We start from the raw sequence: 20,076 nt of genomic DNA, 5'->3' as shown, positions 1-20,076 counted from the left end.
CATTTCAAATAATAGTAACAGCAACAACAACACCAAGTCTTCCGGTTACCACTGATTTATAACACAGTGAGGTAAGTCAGTCATTCATTTCTGCTCCCTCATTCTGTGGGTTGAGAATTTGGAAAGGGAACCACGGAAACAGCTTGTGTCTGCCCTACAATGTCTAGGACCCCAGCTGGGGAATGTGACAGCTGCGGATGTGCCAGTGGCCAGGGGAAAGGATCATCTAGAAGAATCTTCACCTACATGTGAGGCAGTTGTTGCCGACCATTGGCTGTGACCAAAGCTGGGACGTTAGCCAGCTTGGGCTGAGGCATCTCCAGATGGTCTCCCCCGCACAGGCAACGTTACACTTCCTCTGAGTACGGGGGCCAGGCTCCAGGAGCAAGCAAGCTGTCAGAACTGAGAGGAAAGAAATGCTGATCTCAGGTGCTGGCCTTGGAAGTCGTAGGGCACCACCTCCCCTGCACTGTGAGTCACAAGAGTCACACGGGTCCGCACAAGTTCAGGATGTGGAGCGGGGCTGGAAAGATGGAGTTGTGTGTAAAGTGCTTGCTGCGTAAGAATGAGGACCTGAGTTCAGATCTCCAGAATCCAAGGGCGGGTGGAGTCAGGCCTTGTGGTGTGTGTTGATGACCTTCATATCAAGAGAGTGAAGACAAGTGGGTCCCTGGAGCTCACTGGACAGCGCCAGTCTCCCAGCAACTACACAGAAGTTCTGAATTCTCAGGAAAAACAGAAGCAGGACACAAGAGTCCCTGCCACCACTTATGGATCTTTCTATGAAAGTGTGTGTTTGTGTGTGAGTGTGTATGTGTGTGTGTGTGTCCGTCCCATCAGTCTAAACTTGACCACTCTTGCTATTATTTGCATCCAAACTGCCCTGTCCAGTGAGGTCACATTGTCGTCATGTCCCTGAGGAGATGCTGGGCACAGTGTCTGCTCAGTGCAGTGTGGGTTCCAAGCTCCGACGCTTTGGTTGTTCTAAGGGTCTAACCTGGTTTTCTAACCCCCTGTATTTCTCCATCCCATGAGCCATGCCTCTCTCTGAGTGTATATAAGAAAAGCTGGTCGCCAGTGAGGTTTACACCCATCTTAACTGCTCAATAAAACCTCGGGAGACTTCCTCAAATTCAGAGAAGTTAAGTCCTGACACTTTAACAGCTCGTTCGCGATACACAAACCAGATGGACCAGGGCCTTGAATCCATTCCGCCACCATCAGGCAGCAATCACGTTACAGGCTCCACGTGCTGGCCGGGCACAGAACCCTGCTCTTTGTTCTATCGACAGACACCCCAGAGCAGGGGCAGAGGGTACCTATTTCCTGCCTTGCATCTGTTTATGAACGCACCACCAAAGGAGAGGGGCTTTGGTCTCATTCAGGATTCAGAACATGCTCTGAGCTGTTTGTGAGCCAGGCTAGATGTTTTAAAAACTGCATTCTCTAAAAGAAATGGACTGGGAAGGCTCTTCTTAGAGGAGGCAGTCACGCTATGATGGTTGATACCAGGGCCCCTGGCTTTTCTGACTGTGAGAATGGAAATTCTATTACTGTCTCTGTGTTTATAAAGAACTTGACACAGGCTGGGGGATGACGCAGTTGCTAAAATACTTACCTTGTAAGCATGAGGGCCTGAGTTCAATTACCAGAGCCTACATTAAAAATAAATGATAGATAAATACATAGATACATAGATAGACACATAGATACATAGATAGATACATAGGTAGATACAGATAGATACATAGATAGATACATGGATAGATACATAGATGCATACATAGATAAATTCATAGATACATAGACACAAAGAATAGATGGATAGGTGAGTAGGTAGCTAGATAGATGGATAGATATATAAATACATAAATAGACATATAGATAGATACATAGATAGACACATAGATATATAGACATAAGAATAGATGATAGGTGGATGGATAGATACAAAAGTAGATGATAGATGAGAGATAGATAAGATAGATGATAGGTAGATAGAAAAATGAATAGATAGATGAATGGATAGATTATAGATAGATACATAGATAGATAGATAGATACATAGATAGATACATAGATAGATACATAGATAGATACATAGATACATAGAATAGATTATGGGTAGATAGATAGATGGACAGATAATAGATTGATAGATAATAGACAGATATAGAAGATAGATCAACAAATGAATAGACAGATGAATGGATAGATGATAGATAGATAGATAGATAGATACATACATACATACATACATACATACATACATACATACACACATACATACACACATACGCATATACATTATAATCCCAGTTCTGGAGAGCTAGAGAGAGGCCAAACCCTGGAACTCCCTGACTAGTGATCCTAGTATATAGTATATTTGGTGAACATTATGCCACTGAGAGACAGATCTGGCCTCAAAAACCAAGGTAGACAGCAGCTGGGTTTGGTTTCTGGTTTCCATTTGCACACACACTCATGTGCCCCCACACATGAAAGTATACATACATCAGTACATGTTATACTCATAAACAAAAACAGAACAAGAGAAAGGAACCCCAGTCAAGTCTTCTTGACTGGGCTGTGGTACTCATCTCTGACAGCCATCAGAGTCTCAAGAGCTCAGCAAGGTGCTAGAGAAAGCAGGGCAAGGCCTCAGCAGGAATTCTGTTCAGGAGTGTAGCCTAGAACTTCCCTAAAGGCAATGTGGTGGGTGACAGTAACAGAACTGGAAAAAACACATATGAAAAAGAGGCTGTTTCTTTCATGACAGACAGGTATGAGTAGGCTCTGGTTAGTTCAGAGTGTGTGGTAGTTCTCAGGGTCTTTTATGCTAATATACCTTGTGCCTTTCCTAAGTAACCAATGTGAGGTATCTATGAGGGTGCATATGAAAGATGAGGGGGAGAGTTCTCGTACAGTGGATTTGATCACAGAATGTGATGGATGATAGATAAGATGGATGGAGGTAAGGGTGAGTGATGACTGCATGGATATTGACGTGGATGGGTGGGTGGATGGGTGGGTAGATGGGTGGGTAGATGGGTGGATGTGTGGGGGATGAACGGATAGGTGGATGATGGATGGGTGGATGAATGGATGGGTGGGTGGTTGAATGGATAGGTGGATGGATGGGTGGATGGATGGATGGATGAATAGGTAGGTGGATGGATGGGTGAATGTATGGATGGGTAGGTGGATGGATTGGGTGGATGGATGGTGGATGGGTAGATGAATGGATGGATGGATGAGTGGGTAGGTGGATGGATGGTGATGAATGGATAGATGGGTAGATGGATGGATGGATGGATGAGTGGGTAGGTGGATGGATGGGTAGATGAATGGATAGGTGGGTAGATGAATGGATGGATGGATGGATGAGTGGGTAGGTGGATGGATGGGTGAATGTATGGATGGGTAGGTGGTGGATTGGTGGATGGATGGATGAGTAGGTGGATGAGTGGATGGACAGATGGATGGGTGGATGGGTGGATGGATGGACATACTGATGGAATGGAAGCACACATGTGTACATGGAGGGATGGGTACAGGAGGTGTGTATGCAAGGATGCAGAAGTGGATTAATAGATGGCTCGTTGCTGGATAGATGAATATATAAATGAATGAATGAATAAGAATATGGATAGGCACACTGATAAATGACTATACAGAAGATAAACAATAGATGGACAAATACATCGATGATTACTGGGTTTGCAATCACCATGGAAACAAATGTCTCTGAGTGTGTCTAGGTGTGAGCTGTAGAGAGTAGTTAGGAATTACGCTTATCTAGTAATGCTTCCGTAGTAGGCCCTCTTCCAAAGGCAACATGAACCTGTCTCCCACCAGCTGGGAGTAATTTAACCCCCAGAAGCCTCCGTTTTCCCACCTAAAAATGTACGCAGTAAAAGCAACTGTCTGGATGTGCTACCATAGAGAATAAATTGAGAATTTGGACACAGTGGCCCACACCTAGGATCTCAGCTTTCAGGATCTTGTGGCAGGAGGAGGACAAGTTTGTGCTGCACAGACTTGGGGAAGTAGGTCACTAGTTCACTACAGGCCTTGGGAGGTTAGAACCACCCCTGATCTAGTCGGGTTCCCTACTTCCTGTGTGCTCCCTGTGTGCTGTGATGTGAAAAGCTGCCCCCATACGGCTTCCATACCATCCTGGACCGAAAGCTGCTGAAACAGTGAGCTGAAATAAACTCTTCAACTTGTTTCCGTCATGCATTTTGTCTCAGAGAAGCGGAAGTAAATGGTGCACTCATGACATCACGTGACCGTTAGCTCCTTCCGCTGCTCCCACCAGAGCCAGCACTAATGGAAAGACCAGTCTGGAACTGAGTGCCTCTAGCACTGAGCTAAATTAACCCTCCTTCGCACGTATTTTGCCTTAGCTATTTTTCTGTCGTAACAGAAAGCTGACAGATCCACCCAAGCCACTCTTCAGTCACTTTTAACTCTGTAGGGCTTAAATGGTTAAGCTTATTATTATTATTTTTTTTTTTTGGTTCTTTTTTTTCGGAGCTGGGGACCGAACCCAGGGCCTTGCGCTTCCTAGGTAAGCGCTCTACCACTGAGCTAAATCCCCAGCCCCTATGGTTAAGCTTATTGATGTTACGTGCTTTATTCATTGTTAAGGTTTTCCTAGATTGCATACAAATTGCTTGAGTTGACTGTTAAAACAGAACAAAAGAAATGTTTCAGGAAATAAAGCCAACTTGATCCCCGGTGATGACTGAATTCGTGTATCTCTGTATTCGGTTTACTAGTATTGGTTATTTTTACCTGTATTTTCATCACAGGTATTGGAAACATCGCAGATGTCCTTCAGAAGACAATGAAAATGTGGAACATATATGTAACGAAATACTATTAAGCATTCAAGAAAAAAAAAAAAGAAAGAAAGCATTGTATCAAGTGAGGTAACCCGGACCCAGAAGACACATGGGGATATTCTCTCTTCTGTGGTTCCCAACTCCAAATAGTCAGAGGTGAGTGTACAACCTGGAGTAACCACTGAAATTAGGAACTTATGAGGAGATGGAGTTAGAGAGGACAATAGCAACCTTGGTATAAGCAGCTAGCAGCTGGTATAAAGGGGGAAATGGAAAAAAGGGGAATAGGGGGTCTTTGTCTAGGAAAGGGGAGAAAAATCAACATAGAAGGGGAAGAGGGAAGGAAGAACAAATAACACAAGGGAAGTTTGATGAAGCCTCTAGTAATTATTATTTTATATTTTTGTAAAATTATACATTATTACATATTATGTATACAATCACATAGATATAAATATAATATTATAGAATTATGATATTTATATGCATGTTATATAATATAAATTTTATATATATATATATATCATAGTTATGCTACTTGGTGTGACAATACTCCCTGAGAGAGTCATAGAGTAACAAAAACCCAGGCGTGTGAAAACCTCTGAGTTATTCATTAGGAAAGTCCAACGGATTTCTAAAGCAGTATAGGTAATTATTGTTGTCCTTAGTCTCCTCTCAGGAGTTGCGGATAGGCCCCTGTTGCTGACGACGCCATATACTTCAGACACAGAACCCTGAAATTTTGCTCTGGAGCTGACCCGAAAGCCTCCTTCCTACAGTCTGGATTGCGTAGATCTGAAAGTACTATGCAACTTCCGAGGGACAAGAGCAATCAATGATCCTACACAGCTGGGATGCTTATGAACTGCGACAATGACCAACACGGCAAGATGCTCCCAAAGGCACAGTAGTGGAGCTCACATCTTAGCAATAACCAATGGCTCTTTATTTTGTACTTCCAGCCTGCTCAACAGGCCTGGTACTGGCAACCTAGTCAGCTACCCAGCGCTAGTGAGGTTTTCTCTTAGAAGAGACTCTTAGGCTGAAACCTCACCAGATCAGCCTAATTCCTAACTACATTCGAAAACGCATCCTTATAGCTAGAGATAAGTGTAGGCTCTCGCCCTTCCTCAGAAAAGCTTCTCTTTGCTGCAAATGGGAACCATTACAGAAAACCACACCACGTCATGATGCAGAGATTAACTGAGTAAATGTGAGGCGTCCAGTCCCGGTGGATGCGTCTACAACGCAACCCCTACCCCTAAGTCTCAGAGAACATTGCAGAGAAAGATACAGAAAGATTAAGACTCTGAGGACCAGGATGCCTGTCTGAGACTGGGTCTCCCCGAAACGACAGGAGAGCTACTCTCACTGTTTGAACAACGACAACAACCAAAATGTGCTAACGGGCAGGACAAGTGTAAAATCTAAAAGAGGGAGAGCGAGCCTCTTTCTAGGAGGAAATGTCATTGGTTATCCATTACCACGTGGTCAGCCCTGAAACCTTACATGCGCATGCGCACACACATACAGTCACTCTAAGTGAACTCAGCAGGCTGTGCTTATATATTTATGTGTTTATGTATGTATGTATGTAACACTAATAGCTCCCCCAAAAGAGGCCATCCTTTTGCGAGGGCGTGGCAGGGTGACAAGGGAGAGGTTGGAAGGAAAGGGAAAAGAAATTATATTCATATTATTAAATATTTGTATATTTTATTTATATTATGATTATATTTTATTTTAAAAGAATATATTTTATTAAAAAGAATAAAAGTAGATAAATCCATTGGCTCGCCCCCAAATCACAGTCATTCTCTAGGGTGGTGGGTTTTACAGGATGAAGGAAGTGGGCAGTTTATTTTGTTGACTTTCCCTTTGCTTGTATTGTTCAGATTCGTACTTACAAGGGCAGGGGCATTGCTTGGCCAGCACTAGGTTCTGGGTTCAAACCTCAGGGCCAGCAGTAAAACACAAGAAAAAAGGCGAGCATGTCGTAATGTTACTGTAGGAAAGGAAATGGTAATAAAATCAGCCATCGCAGGCGGCCTTTTGTCAGAGGGCCGTTCTATCCCAGCCGTGCATTCAGCTATGACCTCACAGGCAGCGGCAGCTGATGCAAGGCCTCCTCAAAGAGGTCAGGGGTGTGTTCACCGAAGGCCTTAGCCCAGCTCTTGCAGATGGAGAACTATCCGTCTTGCTCTCAAACTCAGGAAGTTCTCCCCCAGCACTTCTGTCAATAACTCATCCTGGGAGCTTAATAACATTTCCTTGCAGGAAGTCCTTCCCCTCATCCTAGCTAAGTCTTTCCTGCTGTCCTGTCACCTGAATGGATGGGTCTCCCCTCCCCCACCTCAGCTCTTCTGAGTCAATGGCCCAAAGCGAGGAGCGGTGCAGGGGCCCACGGACGATGTGTGGTGTGTCCGTTTGCTCTGGATAGTGGCGGTGCCCCCAGGACCCTGGCATGGAAGTTACTGTGGCCATCCATCTGTTACAGCTGGAGATGGCCAAGGCTGCTGTCTGCAGTGCGGCTCCAGCCCAACGGGTCTCCAGGGACCTCCGACCTGCCCATTCCCAAGGCTGGATTGCTTTGCTTTGTGTGTCAGTGCGGCTCCTCGGCTCCTTCCTGTCATATTTTATGCATCGTGATGGTCGTTCCAGCCAAGATGGATGGGATTCATATCCTCGCAAGCTGAGGGCAAATGGGGAAGTCAGGAAAGGCCAGGGGAAGGCTCACAGAAAGGGGGTGAGGAAGTGAGTCCCACAGACAGACAAGCATTTATCCGCTCATGTTTTAGCCAACTGGGAACTGGTCTCCTCCACCACTGTGAGCAAGCAGGTTCCTTCTAGAACCTTCTCTCCCCTAAAACTTCACCAGGTGTGTGTGGGAGGGGGAACAAGGGGTGGGGTTAGTACCAGAAAACCTGATACAGTAAGCTGGAGTCCCAGGCAGGACTGAAAATGGAAAATTCTGACCCCAAGTAAAGGTCTTGGGACTCAGGGTGTGGCTCAGGAGGACGGACATGCAGATCCATGGCTCTCAGCTTCTTCAGCCTCTGTGTACTGTTCATAAGGGGGACTGATAATGGCATTTTCCTCATATGAGTCAGGCATGTGTGTAAGGAATGGGGTGTGCAAAGGATGCCAGGCTAGACCACACAGGGTAAGTTCATTGCTGTGTGACCTTAAGTGAACCACTTAATATCTCTGTGCCCTGATTTTCTTTTCTTTTCTTTCTTTTTCTTTTTCTGGAGCTGAGGACCGAACCCAGGGCCTTGTGCTTACTAGGCAAGCGCTCTACCACTGAGCTAAATCCCCAACCCCTGATTTTCACATCCTGAAAAAGGTGAAGATCGTGTGTGAGGTATTCAGAGACAGGTTGTTGGAATGGAGTAAATCTGGACTGAGTTTGCCTTTATGTGAATTCAACATGTGAAGACATGACTAGTTTATTAAGTATTGTCCAATCATTTCAAGACAATAACTTACCGTGGGGATTAGGTCAGCATAGCTTGTTGGTGGATTCATAGCTCTGGATTATCCAGTGGAGTTTAGGCATGCATAAAAACACATCAGCAAATGTAACATGTACGCACACAGCAACACGTGTAACATGTATGCATATACCAGCACATGTAATATGCATGCACATACCAGCATGTATAACATACATGCACACGCCAGCACATGTAACATGCATGCACACACCACATCTAACATGTCTGCACATATCAGCACATGTAACATGCAAGCACACATCAGCACTTGTAACACATATTGCACACATCAGCACTTGCAACATATCTGCACTTCCCCATATGCCTGTTAGAGCTCCATCCAAACAAAATGTAAAAAACTCATTTTAAATCAGAAGTTCAGAATTGGGACTCCATGGGCAAATTGTTTAGTAGGTCTCAGATCCATGACAGACGGTTTGGGGGCAGCATTCAGCTCTCTTGTCTGCAGCAGCTCTAGGGAGTAGATCCCCTAAAAGGCTGGGGTGGTTAAGTGAGGGCCTGAGGGTATCTGGCCAAAGCTACACCCCTGGTGGTAGGATTTTAGTGGTGAAGTTCGTGACTGGCAACCAGCTCTATCTCTTTCTAGGAATGTGGCCATGAAACAGTCACCTTACTTTTCTTGGCTCTGTATTTTCCTATTTCTGTATGAGAGTGTAAGGTCTGATGTGGAGGGCTGGGAAAAAAGATAAATAAAAATAAGACAGTATCAATGAGCACTTGGTCCATGGTAAGGGACAACCACCTTCACTACCGTTGTCACCATCACCATCACCATCACCACCATCACCACCACCACCACCACCATCAACATCACCATCACCATCACCACCATCAACATCACCATCACCATCACCACCATCAACATCACCATCATTACCTCAACGTCACCACAATTTGGTCAGGATGTCTGCGGATGGGAACACATTTTACCAAGACGAAAGCAGGTGCCTGTAGAAGTTTGGAGGAGGTCAGGAGGACCCTGAACTTAGCCACCTCAGGTCAGGGTAAGTGACACAGCTCATCACCTCTTCCCTCTACAGGAACCCACGAGGCCCATTCACCAACCCAATCATGGATCTCGTCCTCCTGAGGGAGAATCTGGGAATCCCACGTGACTGACTGGTGACATCCCAGGCTTGTCAATCAACTCAGTTTCCTGAATCCCTTGTGAAATCTAAAGACACGAGATCTGCGGGGTGTCATGAGCCAGTGACAGCCAGTCAGTCACCATCATCTCCACTATCCGCCATCGCCTGGTCAGGGACTGGGGAGATGGCTCGGTGGGTAAAATGCTTCCTGCCCAAACAGAAGGACCAGAGTTGGGATATCAAGGACTCCAATAAATGCTGGGTGGGTATGACGGCTGCCTGAGTTTGTTGAATGAATATTCTCAGCTTTCCTATTCTGTGCGTGCTGTACCAGATGACAGGTAAGCTAACATACTAATTTTAAGTGTCACACAGCTATCCTCTGAGCTCCCAACCATTGCTGCCCTCTCTCTACAGATAAGGAAACTGAGGCTCAGAGTGGTGAGATCACATGCCAGTGGTCACTCAGATTGAGAGGAGCAGAGCCAGCCTTCGACCCATGTGCTAGCCAACCGCTACCCTACCCCCACGATTCTCGGCCTTAGCCAAGTGTCTTGACCATCACCAGACATGCAGAGGACGGTCCGAAACAGGCTGCTGAACGAATAATCAACTGTCAGGGACCATCTGCACGAGGCTCCCTGGGAATATCTGTCTTTTTCGACTTTCTACTGAGTCGAAGCCTCTTTCCTCACCAGATCCCCAGGGCCTCTTAAAACACCAGGAGGAGGCAGCAGCTCACAGAGGAGGCAGGGGAGGCAGGGAAGGCAGCTAGCTAGCCGCTGGAGATTAACGTCCTACTGTCAGAGCACCTTCCTCCTCCTCCATCCAGAGCCCTCAGGCTACCGTGCTTCCTCCAAGTGACTCCGGAGAAGTCACTGTGGCCTTGGCATCGGCTTCCATGCCTGGCGAGCAACCTCCTTGGCTACCTGCCTCATTTCCCTCACAAGGTTAAAGTGGAGCTAAACTGGAAAACTGTTTAAGAGAGCAAGCTGGGAATCCAAAGGTCAAGAGTTCGAATCCCGACTCCGCCATCTGTCTGCCTTGTGAAATCTGAGGGAGAGAATCTTCCAGCGTCTGAGTTCTGCAGCCTGGGGAAGCTCTGCATGATGTAATATGCACAGCAATTTTAAATGCACTTTATAGAGCTTGTGGTGTGTCTCGAAGGTTGTTCCTGGCACCCTCTTGTTGGACAAGTGAAAGTGATTTCCCCACGCTTCGTCCTAAGATGCCATGAATCTAAAAAATGGCTTTGCTCAGGCAGCTAGAAGGCACGCAGCTTCACTGCACAGCGACTACTGCACAGCGAGGCTTCAGAAACTGACAAGAAGAGGAAGGTTATTTGACATTAGGACAGAGAGCAGCAGGCTGGGGAGTGGCTCAGGGGCAGAGCATTTGCTTGGCATACACAAGGTCATGGGTACGAATCCCAGCACCACAGAGAGAGAGGAGAGGAGGAAGGTGCGACGTCATATTTATCAGGACAAATGCCAATGTCCTTTGTAACTTTATAAAAAGGAGCTAAGTAAACATGGAAGGCAGAGTTAGTCCCGTCCCAAAGTGGGAAGATGAGGCTCATCTCCTTCTTGGCGTGAATCTAGGATTCAAAGAAATAGGTCACAGAGCTAGTGATACTAAGTTCTACTTTTATTATGCTTTGTCCTGGTTTCTGTTGCCTGTTTTCGCACTGTCGTATTAGACTTCATATTTAGTTTTGTTTTTGACTGTTTCTGCGGTCGGGTTGTAAGCTAGATTTCTACCGTGGTAGAAACCATACCCTCCATTACTTGATGGTCCAGGCATGATGACGGGTAGGTCTGTTCTCTCTGACCATACACAGCTGGGAGTACCTACCTGGGGAGAGCCCAAAACAAAAAGATATCCTTTCATTAGTGTGTGTGTGTGTGTGTGTGTGTGTGTGTGTGTGTGGTGTGAGAGAGAGAGAGAGAGAGAGAGAGAGGAGAGAGAGAGGAGGGAGAGAGACAGAGAGAAAGAGACAGAGACAGAGAAACAGAGACAGAGAGACAGAAGGACAGAGACAGAGAAAGAGAGACAAAGAAAAAGAGAACATGTGGAAGCCACAGCTCACAATCATGTCCTACTGCTTAGGAGTCCTCCCATATTATAGGTTTTAAATTGTATGTATGTATGTATGTATGTATGTATTATGCATGCACGCATGTATGTATGCATCTGTATATCTGTGTATGGATATATGTACATGAGTACAGGTACACAGAGAGTCCAGCAGAGGGCGTCAGGTTCCCCAGGAGCTGAATTTGCATGTGATTACGAGCCACCCAAGAGATCTTAGGAACCGAACATGGGTTCTTTAGAAGGGCAGTTTGTTCTTGTAACCCATGAGACCTCTCTCCAGTTCCTACTGTGTGCTTTTTGAAACAGGGTCTCTCACTGGCCTGGATCTTCCAGGTCAGCCTGGGCTTGCCATCCAGAAAGCATGGGGGATCCTTTGGTTCGATATTTCCCTACAGCTGGGATTACAAGCACACACACCCACATCTGGGTTTTTATGGATTCCGGGCAACAGACTCAGGTCCTTATGTCTTGCACACACTTTACCTTAGGACCTCTTTCTCTGCTTCTGCAACTGGGCCTTGCTACGTAGCCTCAGCTGACCTCGGTCCTCCTGCCTCAGCTTCCTGAGTGGTGGGATTACTAGGTGTGCACCGTTACGGGTGCCCAGAGGATCCTTACGTATGGGGAGCCTGTTGTTAGCTCATTGTTAGCATTGTAGATTGTTTGCTGTGGATGGGAAGTAGGACCACGGTGTCAAGCAGGCTGTGAACTCTCTGTGTGTGAACTATAATCTGAGTTTACACAAGGGTACAAGAACTGACCACCACCCCGACCCCACCCCTGAACACACAGTTGGAGACCTGCTTCAACTCTTCCAGTTCATGCACATATTGCATGTCAAGAGGCTGAGCAAGTTGAAGATACAAAGAGATGGGTTCGAGCACCACCAAGCATCTTTTCTCCCACACTGTGATAGACTCATAGGAAGAAACTCCAGCCATTGGTGCTGGCTCACGTAGCAGTTTCTGTCAGCCATGGTCCCCTCAGATGGGCCACTTGGGAGAGCAGAGGGTGAACATGACCACTGATATCTGCCCAGTGAACTTGGCCCCTCTGACCAGCCGTGCTAACAAAATGATTCCCTCGAGGCGTTGGGGTGGGGGTGGCGAAGGCATGTCCGTCACCCCTGGTAGAGTCTCCCAGAGGGATTCGCCTCTCGCTTCCACCTTCAGGTCTTGGCTGTGTTTACTCTGCTTGCAAAGTGGCTTCCTGTTTCCAAGAGGAATGAGGTTTTTAAAGGCTTATAAATGGGATTCAAAAGGCTTTTTGGACATCAAATGCCACACATTAAAAAAAAAAAAAAAAGGAATGTATCAACAGTTTTAGCGTTCATGAATGGAAACCATGCAGCGTGCACCTCCCACGCGTCTATGCGCCAAAGCGTTCTGGAAAGAGGCAGAGGTGGAGGGTGAGGTGGGTCTCCCTGGACCTGAGGTTTTGCTTGTCCAAAGTCCAAAGAGATGGTGGGTTTTTATTGCAGCTCAGAGCATATTTGACCAGCAAGATTGCCCTGAGCTAACTTTAAGAACATAAGCAAAGACATGGGTCTCTGCATATATTTGAAGTTTGTACGTTTTAGTGAACAACTGACTATATCACAATGTTTGCTTTGTTTGTGTTTTGTTTTAGATGGTGTCTCACGTAGCCCAGGCTGCCTTGAAACTCTCTGGGTAGCCGTGGGATGACCTTGAATTCCTCATCCGCCTGCCTCCACTTTCCAAGTACTGGGATTACAAGTGTGTGCTGCCACATGTCATATCTGCAGTTCTGGGAACTAAACCTCCAGTGTCATGCATGCTAAGCAAATACTGTCCCCCCGGGATACAACCCCAAGCCCCCACTATTTCCTCTAACACGCAGGCTCGTCACCGACAGCACCATTATCTTTCGGGAAGAAGCAGTCTTTGTGTCGGGAGCTGTACCGAGCACTGTAGGGGACTGAATGTCAGCTGTCTCTACTCACTCCAATCGCAGCTTCCCTCCCATGTGACCCACTGTGCTCTGGGTGACCGAGGCATCCCTCTCACGAGGGACCCGTACTCCAGAGTCAGAATTCATTGTTATTGAATATTCTAGAATTGATAGAATTTGGGCGAGACAGTGGAAAGAGATAAATGACACTTCAAGAAATGAAGCAAAGCACTGATATTAACAGGAAAATGAAAACAGAATAGTTTGCTGTCTGCGGCTCTCCAGAAGACGTAAGTAGGTTGCAGTCAGTGGTGGCAATACGTCATTCTCACTGAAGTAATGCGGAAGTCCATGTAGCCTGCCTTGAATGGGAAATACTCCCCACAGGTTTGTGCTTTGAATGCCTCCTCCCCAGCCTGTGGTGTTGTTTTTGAAGGTTGTGTTAGGTGGCAGAGCCCGGGTGGGTCTTTGAAGTTAAGACCTGTCATTAGTGATGGTCTGTGTCCATTGCTTACACTCTGTCACCATGGGAACACAAACTCCCATTGTGAGTCTTCCTCAGTAAGATAGCCTGCAGTCACTCTGGAATGGAGACCCTCCAGTAAAGTCTTCTTGTCAGTAACTTTGTCCTGGTGACTCATATACAGGTCTGTCTACACACGCGTGTGAAGCACAGACTGGAACCTGAGGTTAAAGAAACTAAACTCACAGAAGGGGTGTGGTTCATGCTGTGTCCTGGGGTGTTCATTAAGCTTCATGAGCATTTTAGACCAAAAGACCACATTCCCCCCTCCTTTTCTCTCTGTCTCTGTCTCTTTCTATATGTGTGTGTGTATCTGGCTGTCTTTCTGTATGTGTCTCTTTGTGTATTTCTCTCTGTCTCTCCCTGTGTGTCTCTGTCTCTCTGTCTGTTTCTCTCTGTGTCTCTACGTGTATCTGTGTCTCTGTCTCTCTTTGTGTGTTTCTCTCTCTCTCTCTCTCTCTCTCTCTCTCTGTCTCTCTCTCTCTCTCTCTCTCTCTCCCCCGTCCCTGTCCCTGTCTCTGTCTCCCTCTGTGTGTGTTTATCTGTCTCTCTGTGTCTCTCTCTGCCTCTCTGTTTTTCTCTCTTTCCCTGTGTGTCTGTTTCTCTTACTGTCTCCCTCTGTGACCCTGTCTCTGTCTCTCTCTTTCCCTCTTTCTCTCTGTATGTGTGTCTGTCTGTCTGTCTGTCTGTCTCCCTCTCCCTCTGTGTTTGTATATATGTTTCTCTCCGTCTCACTCTCTGAGTTGGAGATAAGATTCCTACCAGCCTGGCTAGCACAAGACTGATTATAAGGCTTCGATATCTACAGCATCCAAGGACCCCTACCCCTGCCTCTAGCACACCAGGGCAGCGGCTCACCTGAATAGGAAGGACAGGAGACATGAAAGCAATAGCAGGTCCCGTCAACAGGAAGTGAGCCAGGAAAGGGGCATCTATGAAACCTGTACAATAAACATAGAGACAAACTTTCACGGCCTTTGATTTCGTAACAAATTCTTAGCTGTGACATCAGAAGCATGAGACATAATAGCCAAAAAAATGCACACATCCGAATTTATCAAAATGAGCAATTTCTGGGGGTCAAATTGCAGCATTAAAATACGGGGAACAATAACTTGTATAAACATGTTTATGGTAAGGGCTGGTGTCCAAAACATAGAACATAAATTATATGTTCTTTATATGTAAGTCTATAGAGTAAGTCTTAAGTCAACAGAGGACAAGTAAGTCAGAACTTGAATGCACACAGACACAGAAGGCAAGAGCCAATGTGAGCATTTGACATCACCAGTCCCTCAGGACATGTAAATCACAGCAGTAAAGCAAGATAAGGGCAGAGGTAGTGATTGGAGAACAAGAGAGATGGGAGGAGATGTGGAGACACTGGACTCCTCCAACGCTGCTGATAGGGGTGGAAAGTCGTGATCACGGTGGGAAACAGTTTGAGAGATCGTTATAAAATTGTTCACAGAGGCTAGTGAGAAGTCTCAGTTGGGTAAAAGAGCTTTCGGCACAAGCCGGACAACCTGAGTTGAATCCCCAGAACCCACAGGCATGGAGGCCCAGACAGCAAAGACAGGGGATGCCCAGAGCAAGCTGGCTAGTGAGACCAGACATATCGCTGAGGTCTGATTTTGATTTAGAGGCTCTGCCTCAACAAACAGCGTAGAGGCAATAGTTAAAAATAAAGACATAAACTTCAGACCTCCACGGGCACATACGTGTGTAGTCTCACGTACCCCCTACCCACGTGTGTGCACACACAGGCACTCCCACACACACCGAGACACACATACATCCGAAAGAGGAGAAAACAAAGACTGTCACAAACTAACGGACGGACGGACGGATGGATGGACGCAATTAATTTTCATGCTGTTTGAATTAACATGTGCGTGCATTCGTTACATAAAATGGCTGCGTTATTCCATGCTGTCTTGAACCGCCAGCAGGAAATATTAAAACTCATAAAAAAATGTTTTCCAAGCAGAATGTCTCAAATTGGGGAATAATGATATTAATTTGGAGCTGAATGATGCAAACCAAGGCTATCTGGTAAATTTCATGTCAGTGAGGAACCAGGAAGAAGCCAGGACAATTGGCCAAGACGGGGGCTTCTGCTTTCCAGGACATCCTTGTTCCTCAATCATGGTATTAATAACATCAAACTCAGAGACTTTTCATTCATCAAACTCCGAAGCAGGCGTATTGCGTGGGTTACATCATGTAGCCTTCCCAACAAAGTTGACCTTGGGCCCATTTCACCGACGAGGAAACTGTTCTCAGGGAGGCATCAGTCTCTCTGTTCTAAGGGAAGAAATGAAAATCACTGTCAGTTATACAAGCCAGTCCCACAACCAGAGCGATTACATTGCAATCTGAGGTTATAAACCCATCCCTGCATGTCTGGCGACACCATTAAAAGAAGACCACATGTGTGTGTGCACACACATGCACACGCACACGCACACATGCACACACATGCATACACACACATGCACACATGCACACATGCACACATGCATACACGCACACACACATGCACACACACACATGCACACACACGCACACACACACACTTCAGACAGTCACAGTGTCCTGTGGTCATTCCCAGCTACCTAGGCCTTTAAATGTTTTAAATCATTGAAATAATAAAACTGTACTTCTCCTGCTCTGTCAGTGTTCACTGTCATGTAGGGCTGGTGTCGGCCATATTGGATGTCTGTGCTATCAAACACCCCCATCATTACAAACCTACCAGGACTGACATTGCCTAGGTACTCCCTGCCTCCATGATTCTGATACTCTCTTGACGCTCGCTAGGACCTCCCGTGTCTTCTTAAACCATTGTAAGCACCTCCTTTCTAAACACCCAAGCTGAGGCTGAAGAGATGTCTCAGTTGGTAAAGTGCCTGCCTTACTCATGGAGACCTGAATTTGAATGTCAGTCACCCCCGAGAAAAGGTTGAGCACTATGGAAGAAGAGACAGGCAGATCCCAGGAGCCAAGCTAGTGGAAATGGTGAACTCAGGATTTGGAGAGAGAAAGGAAGGAAGGAAGGAAGGAAGAAAGGAAGGAAAGGAAGGAAGGAAGGGGAGGGAGGGAGGGAGGGGAGGGAGGAGGGAGGGAGGGAGGGAGGAGGAAAAAGAAAATGAGAGGGGAAAAAGTGTCCAAAGACAGAGCAAGACACTGGAAGTCAATCTCCAGCTCCCACATCCATGTACAAGTACACACTGAAACACACACACACACACACACACACACACACACACACACACACACACACACACACACACGATGCTGTGCTAATGAACTGAGCTTATCCACAGAAGTTTTGAAGAGGTGCAGCAAACACACTCCCAGCCCTGAGTTGATTTATCTTGATGTTTGGTTGAATTCCTCACATTTTGGGTCTCTTTGGTAACCTTTTCACCCCCCCTGTGCTTTTTTTTTTTTGAGGTGGCTGGCCGGTTCTTATCATTCATCACGAATGCATCTCACTCCAGCCCAGGCTCCCCTGACAGAAAGAACAGCCGGTCTTCAAGAGGTCAAAGACATTTTTCTCTCTTCGTCTTTCTCAGTTTCCAGCATAGATTTGTCAGTCTAAGAAGGCATGAACCCTGGATTTGATGTACTTTAATTGATTTCACCCTCGACAAGTCAGACTGTCCATCAGCTCTCTGCTTGGGCTTCCCTGAACGTTCCTTGAGGCTGCGATTTTCATCCGTCTCTGAAACCAAGCTGTCACCAAGCAATTTATTCCCTTCACCGGCTCTCTGGGTCCATCTTATTTTCACTCCCATAACCCCCTTGAGGGAAAGAGGGAGAGCGTGTGATAGAACACAGGAAGGACTGTGCATGAAGGGAAAGAAGGAAGGAAGGAAAAGAAAGATAATAGACAGAAAAGTGTTCGTCTGTATCAACTTCGGGGAAACTGTTCTGATTTCTTTCTCAAATGGTTAACAGGGTGAAATCAGAGAACAGGGGGTTGATGGAAGGGATGAAGGATGAACAGATGGATGAATGGATGAATGTATGGGTGGATGGGTGGATGGATGAATGGATGGATGGATGGATGGATGGATGGATGGATGGATGGATGGGTGAATGGATGGATGGATGGATGGGTGAATGGATGGATGGGTGAGTGGATGGGTGGATGGATGGGTGGATGGGTGGATGGATGGATGGATGAGTGGATTTGTGAATGGATGAAGGAATAGTAAAATATAGAGGGAGGTTTGGAGGGATGGAGGTAAGTTGGAGAGAGGGGAAGGGAGAAAGGGAGGGAGAGAGGGAGAGAAGGAGAAAAAGAGGAAATGGATGAGTAAGTATTTGGGTGCATGCATGAATGGATGAATGGAAGATAGGTAAACAGATGAGGGAAGGGTTGAAAGGAAGGATGATTGGATGCATGGATGGATGGAGTGACAGAAGAACAGGTGGGGAGGTAAAAGGATGCACCAATGAAGGAGTGCATGAATGTGTGTGTGTGTGTGTGTGTGTGTGTGTGTGTGTGTGTGTGTGTGTAATGCTTTAATGGGTGAATTCTTCAGTAGTTAGAAGAATGCCAGACACTCTCGTTACTAATTGGATTCGGCAGCAAAGCTTCAAATATGTACATATAAACACATATGGCATATATTATATATTACATGTATATACATCACATATACACATACACATACATATATAATCTTGTACTTGCGAGTAATGGTAACAGGGCTTAAATAATGACAAACACATAGACTTTGTCACTAAAGAACTTACACTCACAAAGTCATGAGGATTGTGTGTATGTGTGGTTCCTGGGACTGAGCACAGAGCTCCACACACGCTAGGCGACACTGTGACACTATCCCACCTCCAATCTTCTTTATTTTTCTCCTCTTTATTGATGATATCATCTCACAGGGTTTCTTGGGTTATCCTTGAACTCAGTCTGCAGCTCAGACAGTCTTTGAATTTGGCATCCTCCTGCCTCAGCCTCTCTGTAAGCGGGATGACAGGCCTGCATCACCATCCTGCGATGAAGAGCTCATATTTGAATACAGAAGAAGAAGAAGAAGAAGAAGAAGAAGAAGAAGAAGAAGAAGAAGAAGAAGAAGAAGAAGAAGAAGAAGAGGAAGAGGAGGAGGAAGAGGAAGAGGGAGAGGAAGATGAAGAGAAGGAAGAAGAGGAAGAGGAAGAAGAAGAAGAAGAAGAAGAAGAAGAAGAAGAAGAAGAAGAAGAAGAAGAAGAAGAAGAAGAAGAAGAAGAAGAAGAAGAAAAGAAGAAGATTAAGATTTCAGAGAAGCCCAATACACAATGTTAAGTGAATTGGTTCACGATGGTGAAATAATTTTCTGGAAACAAAGGTCCGTTTGTTTTAAGGGCAAAGCCAAACACACACTGGGGATATTCAAGTTGCTTCTGGTTTTCTCTTTGTCCACTTGAAAAGCATAGACTGGCAGACTCAGCCTTCTGTCTGACTCCTGAGATACTAAGATACACACTTGTCTATGATGTGGTTCTTTGTTAGAGCCTGTCTGTTGGTGGCTTTGAAAAACCAATTACTGTCAAAGACCCTGTAGTTTTCGCCCAAGGTCCATCAAAATCCAGTGACTCAACCTGTTTGCACACCAACCAAGCCTCCTATTAAGTATTCATTCATTTCACGGTGGAAACAATGCCTAACACCCTGTTCCTGTGCATAGAGAAGACATGCACAACCACAGGGCTGTCCCTGGTTCTAGAAGAACTCTAGGGCGATCTGGGTGTGTCCTTCGTAGAACTCAAGGCAGTGAGTGTGAAATACGCAACACACACACACACACACACACACACAGAGACTGTGTCACCAAAGTGTCACACTCAGAAGTGGAAGTGTAACTTTGTGGCAAAGAATTCACTAAACACGTGCCAGGACAGCCAAGGGACAGTGGTCACCGTACAATGGTCTAAAGTCATGCTCTTGAATTTGATGCCAAAAGTTCCCCAGAGGGTGATGGGTTTGAGCTTGAAGACAATCGAGAGGCAGGATCGGATTCAGTCCTGAGTTGCAGTGCCATGGTCACTGCTGTGCTGAACCTTGGTTTCTGTCTCTTCCT

The sequence above is a fragment of the Rattus rattus genome, chromosome 16, assembly GCF_011064425.1.
Source record: "Rattus rattus isolate New Zealand chromosome 16, Rrattus_CSIRO_v1, whole genome shotgun sequence".
Lineage (NCBI taxonomy): Eukaryota > Metazoa > Chordata > Mammalia > Rodentia > Muridae > Rattus > Rattus rattus.
Note: the sequence above shows the minus strand (reverse complement) of the source record.